This window comes from Arvicanthis niloticus, chromosome 19, assembly GCF_011762505.2.
Source record: "Arvicanthis niloticus isolate mArvNil1 chromosome 19, mArvNil1.pat.X, whole genome shotgun sequence".
Lineage (NCBI taxonomy): Eukaryota > Metazoa > Chordata > Mammalia > Rodentia > Muridae > Arvicanthis > Arvicanthis niloticus.
In genome coordinates this window covers 11,942,809-11,960,228 of record NC_047676.1, presented here as the reverse complement: position 1 = coordinate 11,960,228, position 17,420 = coordinate 11,942,809, and positions in this window count along the sequence as shown.

The window sequence follows — 17,420 nt, the reverse complement described above, 5'->3', positions numbered from 1 at the left end:
GAGAGCGAGAGACTGGGATCCAGGAGCAGCTGCGCCTGGGGACTTGTTCCACTACGTGGGGCAGGGCTTCCTCGTCTTTGTCCGTGGGTCAGCACAACCAGCAGTGCGTGCTTGGAACTGTTTAGAGACAGAACATGACCATTCTTGACAAAGTGGCTCTATAAAGTAATTTCTTAATTGTTAAAAAAAAAAATACAAACAGCTAACAAGAAAAGTAAATGACCTAACAAGAAAAAGGCTCCTGATTTCCTAATTTGATGGATCCCTCCTTTTTTTTTCAAGAGGAAGAGGAGGAGGAGGAGGAGGAGGAGGAGGAGGAGGAGGAGGAGGAGGAGGAGGAGAAAAGAACTATTTAAAATCTCGATGAGTACTTCCTTTTTCTCCGGTGCAGACAGATTGCAGATAAAAAAAAAATAAAAAATAAAAATTTAAAAAAAAAAAAAAAACCTAACATGTGGAATATCCTGGCAGCCTCCGGAAAAAAAATAAGCGCCATAACTGAAGAAAGATGTGGAAACAGCCTGGAATTTCAATTGAGTTCAATAGCCTTGGGCAATGTGAACAAGGCATTGAAACATTGCTAGCCTCTCTGGATCTCAGAACAAAGGATCAAAGGATTGTAGATCTATCCCGCATTTGCTCGTGAGATTGGTAGTGTAACCCGGGTCTACTGAGGCCCATCTGGTGCTAGTGCAGAATTCAAACTAAGGTCTGACCTCAGTCGCTCAAATGTTCCCAAGCTTGGCTGTGTTTAAAAATCTCTTATCCAACTAAGATATTTAACATTGAGGGGGCCGGTTTTCTACAGGCGTAAACCATCCCTTGCGTGTTTAGGGGACAGCACTCCCACAAAATTAACGACTGAAGACTTGGGCCTGTTTAACATAAACAAGGTTATGAGCAAATTGCCAGAACAAATTGCCTGTTCTTGAAACTGAAAGAACCGAGTCGAATTTCTTGTGGTATGATAAAATTTACTGGAGTCCCTCAACTACAAAACAAATTAGCCACCCAGTCTCCCGCCCCACCTCACACAAAATAATATTTATGAACACTGCTGTTTAGACTGGCCTAAAATCCCCTCAGTTAATCCACATTTAAGATTTCATGGTTATCTCTTAAAGTTCTGTACTGTTCCCCAAGCTGAGTGGGAAGCCTCTTAGGGCAATATTTGAAGACCTGAACCTTGAGCCAGACCACCATGATTGCCCGGACACTAGCCATGTGGTTTTCATAAATTAACACGTTTTGTGCCTTACTCTCCTCACCTGTAAAATGGGACCATAAGACTTTTTTTTTTTCTCTTTTTCATGGGAATTGAATGTGTACAACCCTCTTGGGATGATAGCTTTGCATATAAGCATCATCACATTAACATTAGTTAAAACTTACACATAGAGATGCCTGATTAGCTTTCTGGTCTACCATTGTGTGATTTACCACATCTTAACAACAATGAGGTTGGATGCTTTGTTTGTTTTTAAGAAGAGATGGTGCACCCTTTGTAGGACGAACACTGGCCAAGAATCCTTAGTGCTGAGCTCAGAACTTGAGGATTTAGGAATGTGCATGCTGAGGCTAAAGGCTAAGCTCAACCAAAGCTTCACATCAACTGCCTCCCCCTCAGATCTTCTCACAAATCCAGTCACCAAAATATCCACCTGAGAACGTCCACAAGCAGAGATGTGCCAAGAACCGTTACCCTGGAGCGGTCAGAGTAAATAGCTAGGGCAAAGGTTATGCAGGTTGGGGGAGGGGGAAGAGGAGAAGGATGGAGAGAGGAAAGGAGGGAGGGAGGGAAGGAGGGAGGGAGGGAGGGAGGGAAGGAGGGAGGGAGTGGAGGGGAGGGAATGAACAAGGGAATCTGGACAGTAGTTCCTAACAACTAGCTCTATGAAGAGTTTGTTTTCATGACCATTTGAACTCCAAAAATGGAATCTGAGAGTCCAGGACCATTGAAGATGTGGCCTAATGTACTTTGCCTTGCTGTCAAACCATGCATTTTATTCAGGGTTACTTATTCATATACAAGCCAGCCCCAGGCTAGAACAGTGTGATTTTTTTTTTTTTTTCATGAGAGCAGTAAAACCTGTTGTACTTTGTTCCTGTAATCATTACAAACCATTTCTACTCAAAGTTTCCTTGGTAGACTTGTTAACCAGTAAGTGAGACAGGTACCTTTAAGGACCAACTCCTATATGAACACCCCTTCCGAGGGTCTGTCCTTTCTTTTATTTTTAGATTAAACTTTATAAGGTAAGCTGTATATACACAACGGCATGCCCGTTCATTCTAGCCTGTCAATCATGTGTTCTTTGCCCTTCAATCAAGCGTGCCCCTGAATGTGTCTATTAGGATTTCTTCTTAAATTATGATCTTAAACGGAGCGTGCTCACATAGGTATCCCTAACTGAGCACGCTTGGGAATGCGCCCACTGCCAAGGGCTTTCGTTTCTGAATATGGAAAGGCTCCTGAAATAAAAACCCCCACACTCACTACCTTTGTTGGAGAAAGGCATTGCTTTGGAAATAGCTTCCCCGTGCCCCTGGCTTGCTCCAGGACTAGGTAGTCATTCTCCGCTCTCCTTGGCTGTTTCATCCTTGACGTCACTAACACGTGAACTCATTGCATTTGGTTACAGACCGGCTTCTACTTAAACATCTTCCTTGGATAGGAAATTTGCAAAGGGAGATGCAGGGTCCATTGTTACGATTTGCATTACTGAGAACCCAACGTACAATGGACTTCTTCAGTATTCAGGGAATGAATTCCTGAGTGAATGAGTGAGCAAAAGCAATATCAGGCTCCCAGCCAAGAACCAGTGAAAAGTTCCAGCTCACCCTCACTTCCCACTGTCTCAGCCCTAATCACTGTCTTCGTGGCAAGACATGCAGACATAGAATGTATTATTTTAATGGGCCGCCAAGATGGCTCAGCAGGCAAAGACATCTGCTACCGTGCCTAAGAGCTGAGCTCAGTTCCTTGGACCCAAGTGGTAGGAGAGACCCTACTGCTGCAAGCTGTCCTCTGTCTTCCACACAGGGGTCTATGACACACCTGTGCACACATATGCATGTGCGTGAGAACACACCAAATAATCAAATAAATGGAATTAGAAACCTTTGAGAAGTATCCATTTGACTGCCAGTAGGTACGTGGTGCACTGGCATTCAAAACAATCACAGTGCCCAAGTATGGTGCAAGCACTAGGAGAGGTAGGCAGATTTCTATGAGTTCAAGGACAGCCTGGTCTACAAAGCAAATTCCAGGCCAACCAAGGCTACAGGGTGAGACCCTGTCTCAGAAAATGACATTCACACTGAGATGTCCCCGTCACCAACCATCTACTTCTAGAATTTTTCTTTCATCTTCTCACAAGGAAAGCTGACACCCACTCAACACTGACTTCCCGTTGTCCCCTCCTTCCAGTCCTGGTAATCACCGTTGTATTTCCTGTCTTGATGAGTTTGACATTGTAGATCCTTCATGTAAGTGGAAACTTACAGTATCTGTCCTTTTGTGAGTGGATTCGCCTTTCTTTCTTTCGCTCTTTCTTTCTTTCTTTCTTTCTTTCTTTCTTCTTCTTCTTCTTCTTCTTCTTCTTCTTCTTCTCCCTTCTTCTTCTTCTTCTCCCTTCTTCTTCTTCTTCTCCCTTCTTTTTCTTCTTCTTCCTCTTCCTCTTTCTCTTCTTTCTTCTTCTTCTTCTTCTTCTTCTTCTTCTTCTTCTTCTTCTTCTTCTTCTTCTTCTTCTTCTTCTTCTTCTTCTAATTTTGTAATTATATTTATTTGCAGACTTAGGACCCAGGACGTTACCTCCCCAGTGGTGGCGGATCTCGTCATATCTGCCATTATAATTGGTCCTAATAGCTTCCACCAGTTTAGAGCACCCTTGTCTTCTGAGTTAACCTGTGTGAAGGCAACAGTGTTGAATGTCTTCCTGTGGACCAGGCGCCCCAGCCTGGCCTTTCCCTTAATGCAGTAAGGCATCCCCATCTTTCGGCACAGGGCAGGCAGGAAAACCACCAGCTCAATGGGGTCTACATCATGGGCAATCACCACCAGCTGAGCCTTCTTGTTCCCCACCAAGGTGGTGACTGTATTGACTCCTCTTAAGAGGACAGGTGGTCTCTTAGTTGGGACGTCCCCTTTCTTCTCAGCACAGGCTAGTAACCTTTGCTTCTTCTGTTGCTTTGTCTCTGGCCTGTACTTGTGGGCAAGCTTAAGCAGCTGAGTAGCTGTTTGTCTGTCCAGGGCCTGGGTGAACTGGTTAATGGCAGGAGGTACTTTGAGCTGCTTATACAGGATGGCTCTTTGCTGCTGCAGCCTGATGTATCAAGGCCATTTGACGAAGCGCGTTAGATCTCTTTTGGGCCAGATGTCCTACCCAATTCCGAAGTTCTTGGGCCTTTTCTCAAACAAAGGATTGACCACCTTTTTGGCCTCCTGTTTCTTGACGAAGGTAGGGCTCAGGGCCACCTTCTTCCCCTTGGCCGTCTTTCCTCTGGGCACCTTGCTCGGCTGGAGGAGCTGGATTCGTCTTTCTAGAATATCTCCTAACTTCATCGGCTGTGTGTCTAAGAGCCTCCTCCTTTGGGATGGATAAGATTTCATCCTATGCAATTCTTATTCATTCATTATCCATTGATATCATTCTATGCAAATGCTGCAACTTATTATCCATCAATAGACACTCTTTGGCAATTGTAGAAAATACACTGTGAGCAGTGGTGGACACGCACCTCTCTGAATCTGTGTTTTCACTGTCCCAGAATGGTGTTATCAGAAAATATGACATTTCTATGCAGAAATTCTTGAGAAATCACCATATGGTACTCCGCAGTGGAACTGGGACTGTGTGCTGGCCTGGAGATTCAGAGGAACCAAGGACCCAGAAGCTCTACTGAGAGAAGCTGCTGTGAGCCGGAAGCACAAGTGGTCTCCCTCCTGTGGTCTCTTCCTAGTCCCTGGGAGGAGCCTGTCAAGGGAGGAGCCTGTCATGGGAGGAGCCTGTCAGGGGAGGAGCCTGTCATGGGAGGAGCCTGTCATGGGAGGAGCCTGTCATGGGAGGAGCCTGTCATGGGAGGAGCCTGTCATGGGAGGAGCCTATCAGGGGAGGAGCCTGTCGGGGGAGGAGCCTTTTAGGGGAGGAGCCTGTGGAGCTTAGGCTCCAACAGTGGATGAAGGGTCTCATTGCTATTTATCTTTTCCTACACTCATCATCATCACTGTTGTCCTAATCATTGTCATCGTCATCTTCATTATAGTCGTCATTATCACCTCAGTATTGAACTATCCCCAGGGCCTTGAGCTTAACAGGCAAATGCTGTGTCTCTGAGCATTGGTTTCCTTAATGTCAGTCAACCTATCAAATGCTAGATGATACTTCCTTATGTTTGGGACTGTGGTTTCTCTAAGGATGTGTTGAACATGGCTCTGTCTCTATGTATTTATCTATCTATCTATTCCTCCAGAGACTGTCAGGGCAGGTCTTTGGACCATTCACCGACTTATGAAATGTCGATATTTCTGCATTTGAGAAGCTGAGACATTCTTTTGGCTTTTCTCCTTGCATTCTGTGTTGTGTCTCATCTCGTTATCTCTTATTTACATAAAGTTCCGGAATCACTGAAAAGTCTCCTGGACCAAAGTCAGTTCGGGTCGCCGTGTTTGTACTAGAGAGCAGTGTGTGAGTCAAGAGGTAAAGCTGGAACCCGGCTCTTGTATGGGCGGCCTGTGCAGGTGTCTCCCCTTTAATCCCACAACCTCCATTTAGATACACACAGTCACTATCCCAGAAAGAAACAGACAGAAAGCAGAAGCACAAACACTTTACTGTATCGTACCGTAGGTCATCCCGATAGCACGAACAGTCTAGGACTTGAACCTTGCTTCCAAGGCCACATGGAAAACATTCTCAAAAAATGTAAATTCCTTCCCAGGAACTCAACAAGCACCAAAAGCCACACACACACACACACACACACACACACACACACACACACACACACGATCGTTTTTTCCAAGATGATCAGTAATTAGAACAGTGGAACACCTAGGAAGCCACCCAATCACAGGATTGGTGATGTGCAGGATCACAGCTTAAAGATGGACAGATGCTGGGAGTCGGGTGAAGCCAAGATCCAGCAGGAAGAAGCAGAAACATGGAAGCCAAGGCCTGGCCTACGGAGGCTGGGAAAGCAGGGGCTCCCTGGAACATCAGCAAGGCAAGGCTGCCCAGCGGATGCTTAGCTGCCGTGATGGGGACCTTTCACCTGTGCTAGCGGGGATCTGGGGGCACCGTTCAAATTGTGTTTTTTAATTTAAAATGAAGAGTAATTATTAACGACACGACAATTGTAAAATGTGTTCCGAATGCTGAAAATCACGAGCAGTCACGTAAGTGACAACACTGCTGTTGTCACCTTTGCATTTACACCTTAGCACCCATAAGCCTTGGCTCTTAGAACAGCTGCTGCTAGGAGGGAAAGCTAAAGAGCTGGCTGGGGTGTTGGGGTGTCTGCTGGGATCCCCAAGAGGAAATGGGAGATGTGGGGGTGGCGGGTGGAACACTTTGTGACTTTATGGTGCTCCAGAACAGAACATAGGGTTTCAAAAAAAAAAAAAACTAGCTATTTTTTATGAAATTGGATTTCTTTGTTCTTCCTCAAATTCCTGACAACTGCGCTGACTTGGTGTCTCTGAACTTTGATTCTGGTGTGGGCGGCCCCTGGCTCTGGATCTTCTTAGTTGACTCCTCCAGTCCCACCAGTCTCAGATATCCCTAAGAGAAGCATTTGGAACCACCGAAGATGAGTACTCCCTCTGGCCTCCCCACCCCACCCCATCCCCTACCTGTTACCTGGTTGCACTTAGCACTTTACTACGTACTTGTCCAAGTCCTGCTCCAGAGAGCAGGAACAGAGGCTGTTGCCTTGGGCCCCTCTGTAAGCGCTTCTCGTGAGGCTGTCTACACACTGTCTTCTTCACCACACTCGAAGGGCTGCAGTTGTGTTCCTTCCCGCCCTCTGCCAACAGGCTCAATTCTCAGATGTTCTTGTCAACAGTGTCACCTCCCAATGGATAACGCTTCCTCTTTCATGCCTGGCAGGGACAGCAGGCGTCTGCCCACAAGAAACATGCCAAGGAAAAGAGAGCATTGCTAAATGCTCCGACAAATGAAGCAATTTGGAGAGAGACAAGATCTAAGGTCTTGAAGAAACTGTGTTGGGCTCAAGCACTAATGAAACAAAAAGCATATTTTTTTTTTTTTTTTAATATTTAGCCAAAGAGGAACAAGAGAGCACAGCTGTTGTGGTTGTCTGCTCCACCCCACCCCAGTCTTCAAGTACATCTCGGAGTCAGAAAGAGACCAGATTATACTTCTTCTCTGGCCTGCTTGCTTACTTGGGGAGAGCCCTCGGGCTGACAAACTCCATTCATTGTCCTGCTTTGCTGACAGGACAAATTCTGATTCGGGGTTGACGATTAAGAGAGAGAGGGTGCAATGAAGTGGTAGAAGACTGCAGCCTGGAATCTTGTAGCTTGCTTCCCTACAACACGCTACTTGAATGATAATGGAAAATCTTCATCCTTCATGGGCCTTAGTTTTTTTTGACAGATTAGATAGATAGATAGATAGATAGATAGATAGATAGATATAGATAGATAGGTAGATAGATGATAGATAGATAGATTGATAGATGATAGATAGATGATAGATAGATAGATAGATAGATGGGAAGCATAAATATGGTAGATGATATATGATAGATTAGATGGATAGATAGATATGTAGATATAGATGATAAATAGATTAGATAGATTATAGATGAGACAGAGAGAGAGAGAGAGAGAGAGAGAGAGAGAGAGAGAGAGAGAGAGAGAACGTATGACAGGATAAAATTTCTTGGGCCCTATTTGATCCAACAACTATAATTCTGAAATGAAAACTTCCTCAGACACCTGGTTTAAATGCTTACATATTTAAAAGATAAAGCACCAGGCGGAATAGGAAAGTCTGTATCAAAATGAACGACAGAGCGCCACAGGCTGAACACAGGCCCAGTTCCTAAATTGACACGTCATCTGCAGTGCGATTGTATTAAGGGGTGGGGCCTTCAGGAGGTGACTCCATCGTGAGGGATCTGCACTCATGAATGAGCTGTGACCTCATAAAGAGATAGAAAGGAATGTTCTACCCCTTGGCCCAGTCTGTCATGTGAGCACGTGGCAGAAGGGGACCACCTGTGAATCGAAGGGTAAGACTTTACCAGACATCAAATTGGCTGGCCGTTTGACCGTTGACTTGCCTCCAGATGGGTGGACAACACATTTATACTGTTTGTAAATGCACTGGCTACTTGCTTCATTATAGCCTCTATAGACTAAGACACACTGGAAAGACTCATTTTCTTTCCTTTGAGGAAGAGGCTTCTCTTTCTAGGGTTGTTCTGTGTTGGTTAGACATGGAATGGGGACTCTGCAGTGGGGACTTCTGCAGCCTTTAGGCACTTAGAGGAAACTGTCTCCCTGACAATGAAATGAGCGTGGAAAATCAGATCCAAGCCTTAGCCACACCAGAAGCAGTAGTCCTGCTGTGTCTGCACATACAGAAAGTCCCAAACGATTCTCCTTCCTTGTTTCTTTAGTATAAACCTGTTTCTAACACATTTTCTCTAAGTTACAACTAAAATGACATTAACTAGTGAGAGTGCACTAGTCTGGTGGTTTCCATCTCTGTGACAAGTAACTAAGGCCTGTTCACCATTACACTGTAATGAAAAGAGCTGTATTTGGTTTGTGAGGTTTGGAGGCAGAGAGTTCATAGTGTATGCAGGCTGTGATGGGAGCCTTGTAGCCAACTGTCTCTGTCTCTGTCTCTGTCTCTGTCTCTGTCTCTGTCTCTGTCTCTGTCTCTCTCTCTCTCTCTCTCTGTGTGTGTGTGTGTGTGTGTGTGTGTGTGTGATTATTGTTGAAGATGGAGCCCAGGGTATCACACAGGAGCTCTCTCCCACAGTTCCTCACAGCCCAGGATCTCTCTCTCCACTAATGAGTAATTCCAGGGAGCCCTTAAGGATTCACTCCTCAAGCCCTACCCCACCTCAAGCCCATTTCACAGAAAAAAAAGTATGCACAGAGAAACCTTGAAAGAATAACCCCCCATATCATCTAGCATGTGTGAGTAAGAAGATTAAAGTTTATTTTTCTTTGCACATGTTTGAGTATTTTTTCCAAACTCTCTACAGTTATTAGAACTAATTTTTAATGATTATTTTTAGCACACCATCTTTTTAGGAACTTGCTGTACCATAGAGGGTCCTCCTTTAATTGTTGACGTATCAGTAGTATTTAGGATTTGAAGCGCAATTGATGTGACTTGTGAGGTAGTCACTCATGCTCTCAGTTCTAGACCGTGACACTGCACTTTTTTTTGTAAAGGACCAGATAGTCGGCATCTGAGGTTTTGCAGGTCACATTCTCTCTGTGTCAATCACTGATCTCTGCTGCTTCAGCACCCACATGAGTGGAGATGCTTTCTAAATTAACATGGGTGTGTTCCAATGATACTTGATTCAGGGATGCTGAACTTCAAATGTAAAACTATCTTACCCCACACCACTGGAACGGGACATTTGTAGAATGTCTTAGTCACCGTGTATTTTACCTCTTCAAACACTGCAGTCGTTAAATGAGTACTCGCAGAAACAGGTAGTGGATGAATGAGCGAGCCAATGACAGGTCTCCTAGGAACTCCCTTGGGAAGTAGCAGATCCTTGTGTGGTCAAGTTGTAACACACCAAAAGAGTCCTTGGGTGTACTTACTCTGCGCTGCCTTCAGCCATTGCTTAGTGCTGTGTCATGTAATCGGAAGCCTACACAGCCCAGCTGTGCCTCTGCCCAGAAACCTCTCTGATGGTTTCTACTTGTTCAACAAGTGTCTTTCTTGGCTGGTGGGGAAAGGTGCTCTGTTTCTCACACCTTGACCATTTAAAATGAAGCCTCAGGGATTACCTAGAGCCAGAAACCCTGAGCTACACTAAGATGAAGAAGAGAAAAGAAATACCACAAACGGCCATTCGATCTTTCCTTTGCCTGTTGGATATTTTACATATAATTATTAATTTTCACTGATAAGGAGAAAGATCACAGAGCTCACTGTGAACTGTCTAAAGCAATCATTACTAAAATCTGGTAGGTAATGACTAACAGGAATGGATTGCCTGAGTATATTTGTTATCTTTTTCTATCTCAAGGAGCAACTTTAAAAGTAGAGATTCAAGTAGACCAAAAATTACAATGATTTTTTTTTGACAGAGTGGTATTGTTTGAATCTGAAGCAATCTCTCCAGGCTTGTGTTTGAACACTGTATCATGTGAGTTCCAGACGCTGTTCTGGAAGCCTGAAAACCCAAGTCCCAAAGGGACCGTGGCTTGACAGGTGGAGTCGGGTCCCAGGGGTGGGCCTTTGAAAGTTCTAACTCCTTCCTGATTCAGGTCTAGTCTCTATTTCTTGGTTGGCTGCAGGGTATAACCAATTACTTCACAGTCTTGGTGACACCAGCTGAGTCTTACTGCCACGCCTTCCTGTCATGATCGAAATCCTCCAAAACTATGAGTCAAAACAAATCCTTACCCCCTTAACACTTTTGCCTGTGAGGAACTTTGTTCTTGTTTTTGTTTGTTTGAGCAATAGGAAAAGTAACTCACAGAGGAGGGACACTGAGCAGAAAGAACACACCTCCTTTAAAAGCTCATACTGTGGAAAAAACCAAGAAGCGTAACAACAACAACAACAAAAATGATCTTGATAAAACTTGCTGGCTATTAATTGTATTTCTTGAACATCTCCAAGTACCACCTTATTCAATCTTCACGAAGCAGGGAGGACCGCAAGCCCATTATACAGATGAAACTGAGGCACATGGATGATATGGAGTGTTTTGAAATCAGTCATCCAGAGAACATGAGAGCATATGTTCCAGAGGATACTGATAATCCAAAGAAGCATTCAAGGATACATAATGAATCCATAGCAAAAGCTTAACCAGTGGAACTATTGTTCTGGACCACTGACTTTTGAGTTACACATTTATCTTCTTTTATTATTTGGTGAACGATGTCCAAGATAGATCACCCTTTATAATCAGAGAATTTCAAAGACATTGATTTTTATTGTTTTAAATTATGTGTTAAGTATGTACTATGTAGGTGGATATCCTACATATATATATATATATGTATGTGTATGTGTATGTGTGTGTGTGTGTGTGTGTGTGTGTGTGTGTGCACTCTCGGGGGTCAGAGGCATTGGCTCCCTGGAGCTAGAGTTATGGATGGTTGTGAGCCACCCAACATGGGTTCTGGGAACCAAAGTCAGGTACGCAGGAAGAACAAGCTGCAAGTACGAGCCATCCCTAGATCTTAACCCCAAGATTTCGTTGCTATGAGGGAAACTCAGACTCTTGGTCACCCTGTCAAATCGGATCTAGATCTTTGCCAATGAAATGAATGTAGTGTTGTGATACTAATTAATTCTCCTAAGGTCCAGCAACTACTTACTAGAAAGAACCCTGATCCTCTGGCTCCCAAGGTTCTGTCACTCCATCTTTTGTTGGTTCAGCCCCGGCAACAGACATATACAGTTAGTCTGTTGGGCCCCTCTTAGAGAAAACTGATGCCTCCCTGGATTTATGTCTTCCCGAGGAAGATGCCAAGCACAGGGACCATCGTTTTGGTCAATAAAAGACGATGGCCCACACCAACTGGTACCTACCATGGCACTGGAACATGGACGTCTACAGTGACAACATGGCTCTTGCTAGAGTTGACAGTTAGCAAGACTCGTTTAGCAGAGCCAGGGGATGGAAAAAGAGATTGAGGAACTTGATAACACCGCATTCAGATTCCTGCTGTGAACATGCTGTAAAAGCAATTACCCCCGGACTGAGACAGGAAGCCTGATGCTTCTGGAAGGAAGGATCCCAGGGAGAAGCGTAGAGTTGGCTACTTGCCATGAAGTAACGTCTGAGCGTGTGGAAAGTAACACTGAACACTTGCTAGAATGGCCATTGTATCTGGAAAAAAAGCTAACTGTCGGTACAGAGAAAACCCAGACAGGCAACAAAACGAGACAGTGACCCCCCCCCCCCCAGGAAGAACAAACAGTTGTCTGAGGAGGGACCCCTTAGCCCAGCTGTGAGTGATATGCACGATACTCAGAGAAGGTTAAAACTATTGTGACAAGATGTGTGAATGAAGATAAGAGTACAGGAGGGGAAAGGCAGCAGGGACAGAGGAAGTCAAAGATAATGTCTGAAATGATAAAGACTAGAAAAGTCACAGTAGTTAGATAGTGCGTGTCAGTAGTCCCTGAGGCAGGAGGATCAGTTGAGCCCAAGAATTCTAGACTGTATGTTAATCGAGTGTCCACATTAAGTTCAGTATAAAATGGTGATCTCATGAGAAGCATGGGGTCACCAGGTCACTTAAAAGGAGGACTGGCCCTACCAGGTCAGAAGGAGAACAGATTAAAAATATGAGTAGAAAAACCCTAAGAATTCAGCTAAAATGGCTGAAATCATAGAGAAGAAAGTTCAAGAGTTATCTTGTTAAAAATTTTAAAACAAAATGCTTTCAGTCATAGATATTATTTTATATTAAATGTTAAACAATATTTATAAACATAAGCACTCTATACCTTTAAACTTTTTTTTTTTTGAGACAGGTTTTCTCTGTGTAGTCCTGGCTGTCCTGAAACTCACTCTGTAGACCAGGCTGGCCTCGAACTCAGAAATCTACCTGCCTCTGCCTCCCAAGTGCTGGGATTAAAGGCATGTACCACCACTGCCCAGTTTAAACTTTTAAAGAACATTTAACTATGTATATCAGATAATAGTCTCAGAGAAGCCATTGGTGTTAGTTAAGTCTACAGCCTCAGACTTAAAATTGAATGATTGTCTTAATCTATTAAAACGAGCCAACAAATGAATACAAGAACCAAAATGCATATGCCTCCCTCAGAGACAAGCATCTTCAAATACAATGAAGTGCAATGCTTCTGAGGGAAGGGGCCCAGTTATTGAAAGCAATCTACACAGCAAAATGGCCCAGAAATTCTGAGACACATCACAGTGTCTTTATCATAGTGTTGGGCCTGGAATTTACCCCTGATGGACAGGCATCCTGCAAGCTGTCAGGAGCCAGGTTCTAGCCACACGCTTTGTGTTCAAGTGCAAGGGTGAGATCTTAGAACATCAAAGGTTAAACACATTAGAGCCAGTAGCTGTGAGCATAAGACCATGAATCGATTCAGGAGAAAAATGAGGTTCCATTTAGGAAACCTCGTCTTGTTTCTTTCTTGGTCATCTCTAGCCTTTGCTCTGTGGTTCCAGCACCCCACAGTCTTGCTAGCAGTGGAAGGACATTTGTCAATCCCCAAAAGCCAACTGTAGACTGTTGAGTGACATAAATCCCAGAGCAGCTCATTGCCCTGTCTTCCCAGGCTAAGCTCCAGAAGATGCATGGGTGAAGATTCAAGACTATCCAAGGCTAGACCACCATATCTATCAGCACTTCTGCCCAGGAGACACTACAAAAACAGCACTCTAGTGTAAAAGTAGCTTTTATTCATTTGATGCAAGAGGCTAACTGCCTCTGTCTGCTAACCTAGGCCTGGCCCTAGAAGCTTCTGGCCTCTGTACAATCTAATCTAGGCCTAGAATGTTTTCAGCCTCTGAGACTTGCTGCTGAGTAAGCTCTTCCTTCCTAGTTCTTCCTTCTGAGCTCTGATTGGCTGATTCAACTCAGCTGTTCTGGCTCAAACTCCCCTCCAAGCTGACTGATTTAATCTGGCTTTTCTCGGCTTCTCCTTAATTTCTCTGCTTGACCTCATACTATCTTTGGCAATCACTTCTAATCTTCTGACTCTTTCTCATTCTCTGGCTTATTCTGTCTTCACCTGTGTCTAGGTTGTTCCCTCTCTGCAACCTGTCTCTGTACAACTGTCCCAGTAAAACTGCCTCCTTCTCCCCCACCCCCTCTGTGCTGCTCTCTCTTAAGTAGCGTCTCTTTTCTCCCTGTTCTTATGAGAGTTGGGCATATACTATTCTGTCAAATCTTTCTCTGATTCTTTACTTTGTCTGCCAGACAATTACTTTCAAACAAAGGCGCTTCCTTCTACAAACCAAGATTAACTTTATTGTTTGGGATTAAGAATGTGTTCTAAGAGTGTGTATGTATTCCAGCCAGAGGGGTTAAAGGTGTGTGCTAAGGCTGAGCCACACCGCAACTAGAAATAGGTTTTCCCAATCAACAACACAATCTTGGGGTTCACACTGTGCTCAAATATCCTCGAACACTGTAGAGTGCTGCTTACACAGTAACATGTGAGTCAGGACCTGAGTCACAAGTGACAAAATCTCACTTGAAATCATCATAGCTTCAAAGGAGAATTCATTGTTTTGATCAACTGGGAAGTCTCAGGGTTAACCTAGCGCCAAACATAACTGCTCCCAGTAAGTCACACAATGTTATGTCTTCTATCTCAGTCCCTGTTTCATTTGGTTAATATCTGTCTGTTTGATTGCCAGCTCCTCCTCAATCATGTGAGCCTCGTCATACACAATCTCAGAATAAGTTCTTTCAGCATATTAAGCAACACACATACAAATGTGTGCATTTGCATATGAACACACACACTCATATGTACCATACACACACCATTCACAGCCAATTACTGCATACGTTATTGTATGAAGCCAGTCTAGATCTCGTCTCTAGGGCCAGCATAATCATAAGTCCTGAGTTTAACAGCCCTAGGTAAGAGATCAAGAATTCTACAAGTAGACGGGCCTATCTGTTGCCAAAAGAAAAGGGAAGAGTTATGGGTAGGCAAAACTTCAGAGATCCTTGTATCCCTGACAAATGCAGCTTAAGCAGAGCATGCAGTTAGTAGGCTGAGACTGTTGTGATTAAACACTTCTTACCAGGGGACTGAAGCAGTCCACACAGCCTCTGTCCTGAGCCTGTTGAGGTCACCTCCACCTGATCCTCCTCATCCTGTCTCAGTTGCTAGTTCTCTCTTCATTCTCATAAAATCATGCTCCCACCAACCAACAGAGTTCTCATGTACTGACTGATACCACAGCTGGAGATGTGAGCCTCTCTGTCTGCATTTGACTAGTGTGCACACTGTAAGTCAGGTGCACACACAGTAGGTCAGCACCAGCGGAATGTCAGTGGCTCTTGCTCTCTCTCTCTCTCTTCCTAGGAGCACCCAAAACCCTATGACGGGACTGGATATCTGGCTCAGTAGTTACAAAGACTCGATGTTTTTGCAGAAGACCTCATTCAGTTCCCAGCACTCCCATGGCAGCTTCTAAAATTCCAGTTCCATGGGACCTGGTACCCTCTCTGGTTTCTGCTGGCACCAGGCATGTGCATGGTGTACACAGAGGCAAACACTCATACATTACCAAATACAGGTTTTATAACAAGGAACCCTATGAAGACAAGACTTCTGGGCAGTCAGCGTTTCTTCAAAGGTTTTAGTGAAATCTCTCATTGCCCTCTCCCGTCCCTCTTCCCTCTTTTGGCAAAATCTTTCTAGGAAATCTCCCCCTTACTTTCATGTCCTTTTCTGATGTATGTGCAACCCATTGATATTAAGGCTGATAGAGTTCACGATTTCCAGTCTGCTTTCTTTGTTTTAATTACATGGCAGATGTGCAGGGGTGGCCACAACTCCCATCCCCATGCTCTTCTGTGGTCCTGCTTATCTTCGGTGACTTCTCTGTGGTTTGTCCCCAAGGATTCACAGGCTGAGTGCATGGTCCTCAGTGTGTCAGTGCTGAGATGCTAGAAGTCTGAAGAAAAGGTCAAGCAGGTAGTGATTGAATCATTCAGCCATCATTCTCAGAAAAGATTGCCATAGATTATGCAGAGCCATGGTTGTCTGAGGGTGTGTCACAAGAGGAGCTTCCTGTCTCACCAAGTGATTGCTCTTACATGTGCTCCTGATGCTGTGACAACCGTCTGTCATACGACCTTCACTGGAGGCTTGATAGATGAGGCCACCTTACCTTCGACCTTTAGAGTCCAAACTGAGATAAATAAATCTCTTGTCTTTATAAGTCATTTAGCCACAGGCATTTTGTAACAGCAATGGAAAATAGGCTAATATACCTTCTCATAAAAAAATGTACACTCTATTTTTAATTCTTGAATCTGGCAGACCTGAGGTGATGGTAAAAATACACATGTTATCGTGAAAGTGATTCTGGGATTTTTAATAAAAGCTTCCATCATGTGCTCTGAAGTCCTGTGAGAAGGCCAATTAGCGGACGGCGCTGCCATGTTGGGAGGAGGATTCGATGCTGTTTTGAGAGACTCCGACTAAGGTTTGGAGACTTAGCTACTGGATCCACCCAGCCCATGCCATGTACCAGGCAGGACTGTCCCTGTAAAATTCATATGTTGATGCTGAATTCCAACAGCTATAGTATGAAGACGTGAGTGAGGCCTTTAGGAGCTGACTAGTCATGGAGAACAGAGCTCTCACTAACGAGGTTAGTTTCCTTATCAAAGAGGCCGACAGAGGTTTTGTTGTTTATTTGTTTGTTTGTTTGTTTGTTTGTTTCTTCCACCATTGATGACACAACAGCAAATTGTTATCTTTGAAATGGAATGAGCTCTTTACCAGAGCCGGAGGTTCTGATGCCTTGGTCTTGAACACGCCAAGTATTCAGAGCTATAAGCACTAAGTTTCTTTTGCTTGCAATTCCCAGCCTATGGACTAGAGATGAGATGACTGAATGGTTGTGGATGTTTGTCTGAGTTGTATTCTCTTTATCTGCACAGGTGGCTCACAACCATCTGCAGTGCCAGCTCCAGGGAATCTAACACCTTCTTCTGGCCTCTTCAAGCATACTAGATCTCTCTCTCTCTCTCTCTCTCTCTCTCTCTCTCTCTCTCTCTCTCTCCTCTCTCTCTCCTCTCTCTCCTCTCTCCTCTCCTCTCTCTCTCTCCTCTCTCTCTCCTCTCTCTCCACTCTCTCTCTCTCTCTCTCTCTCTCTCTCTCTCTCTCTCTCTCTCTCAATTTACTTAACCTAAGATGTTTTGTTATAGTAGGACAAAGAGGTAAAACACACTATGAAGTAACACGTCAGCCTCCAGCTACATCCAAACTTGGTCTTCCCACCAGAAGCTTTACACTTCACATGTGGAAAACAGAATGATTCCTGCTCTGCCTTGTCCAAATTCCTGGCCCATGACAGCCCCGTTGCCAATACTGAATTGGCAACAGGCAGATAACTATAAATAGCGTGTGAACAAACCCTCTAAGAGGAGAGGAGGCATCCCAGCCCAACACAGATGTCCAGGATCTTGTTACAGCCAGAAGCACTGTTGCAGAACCCTGCAC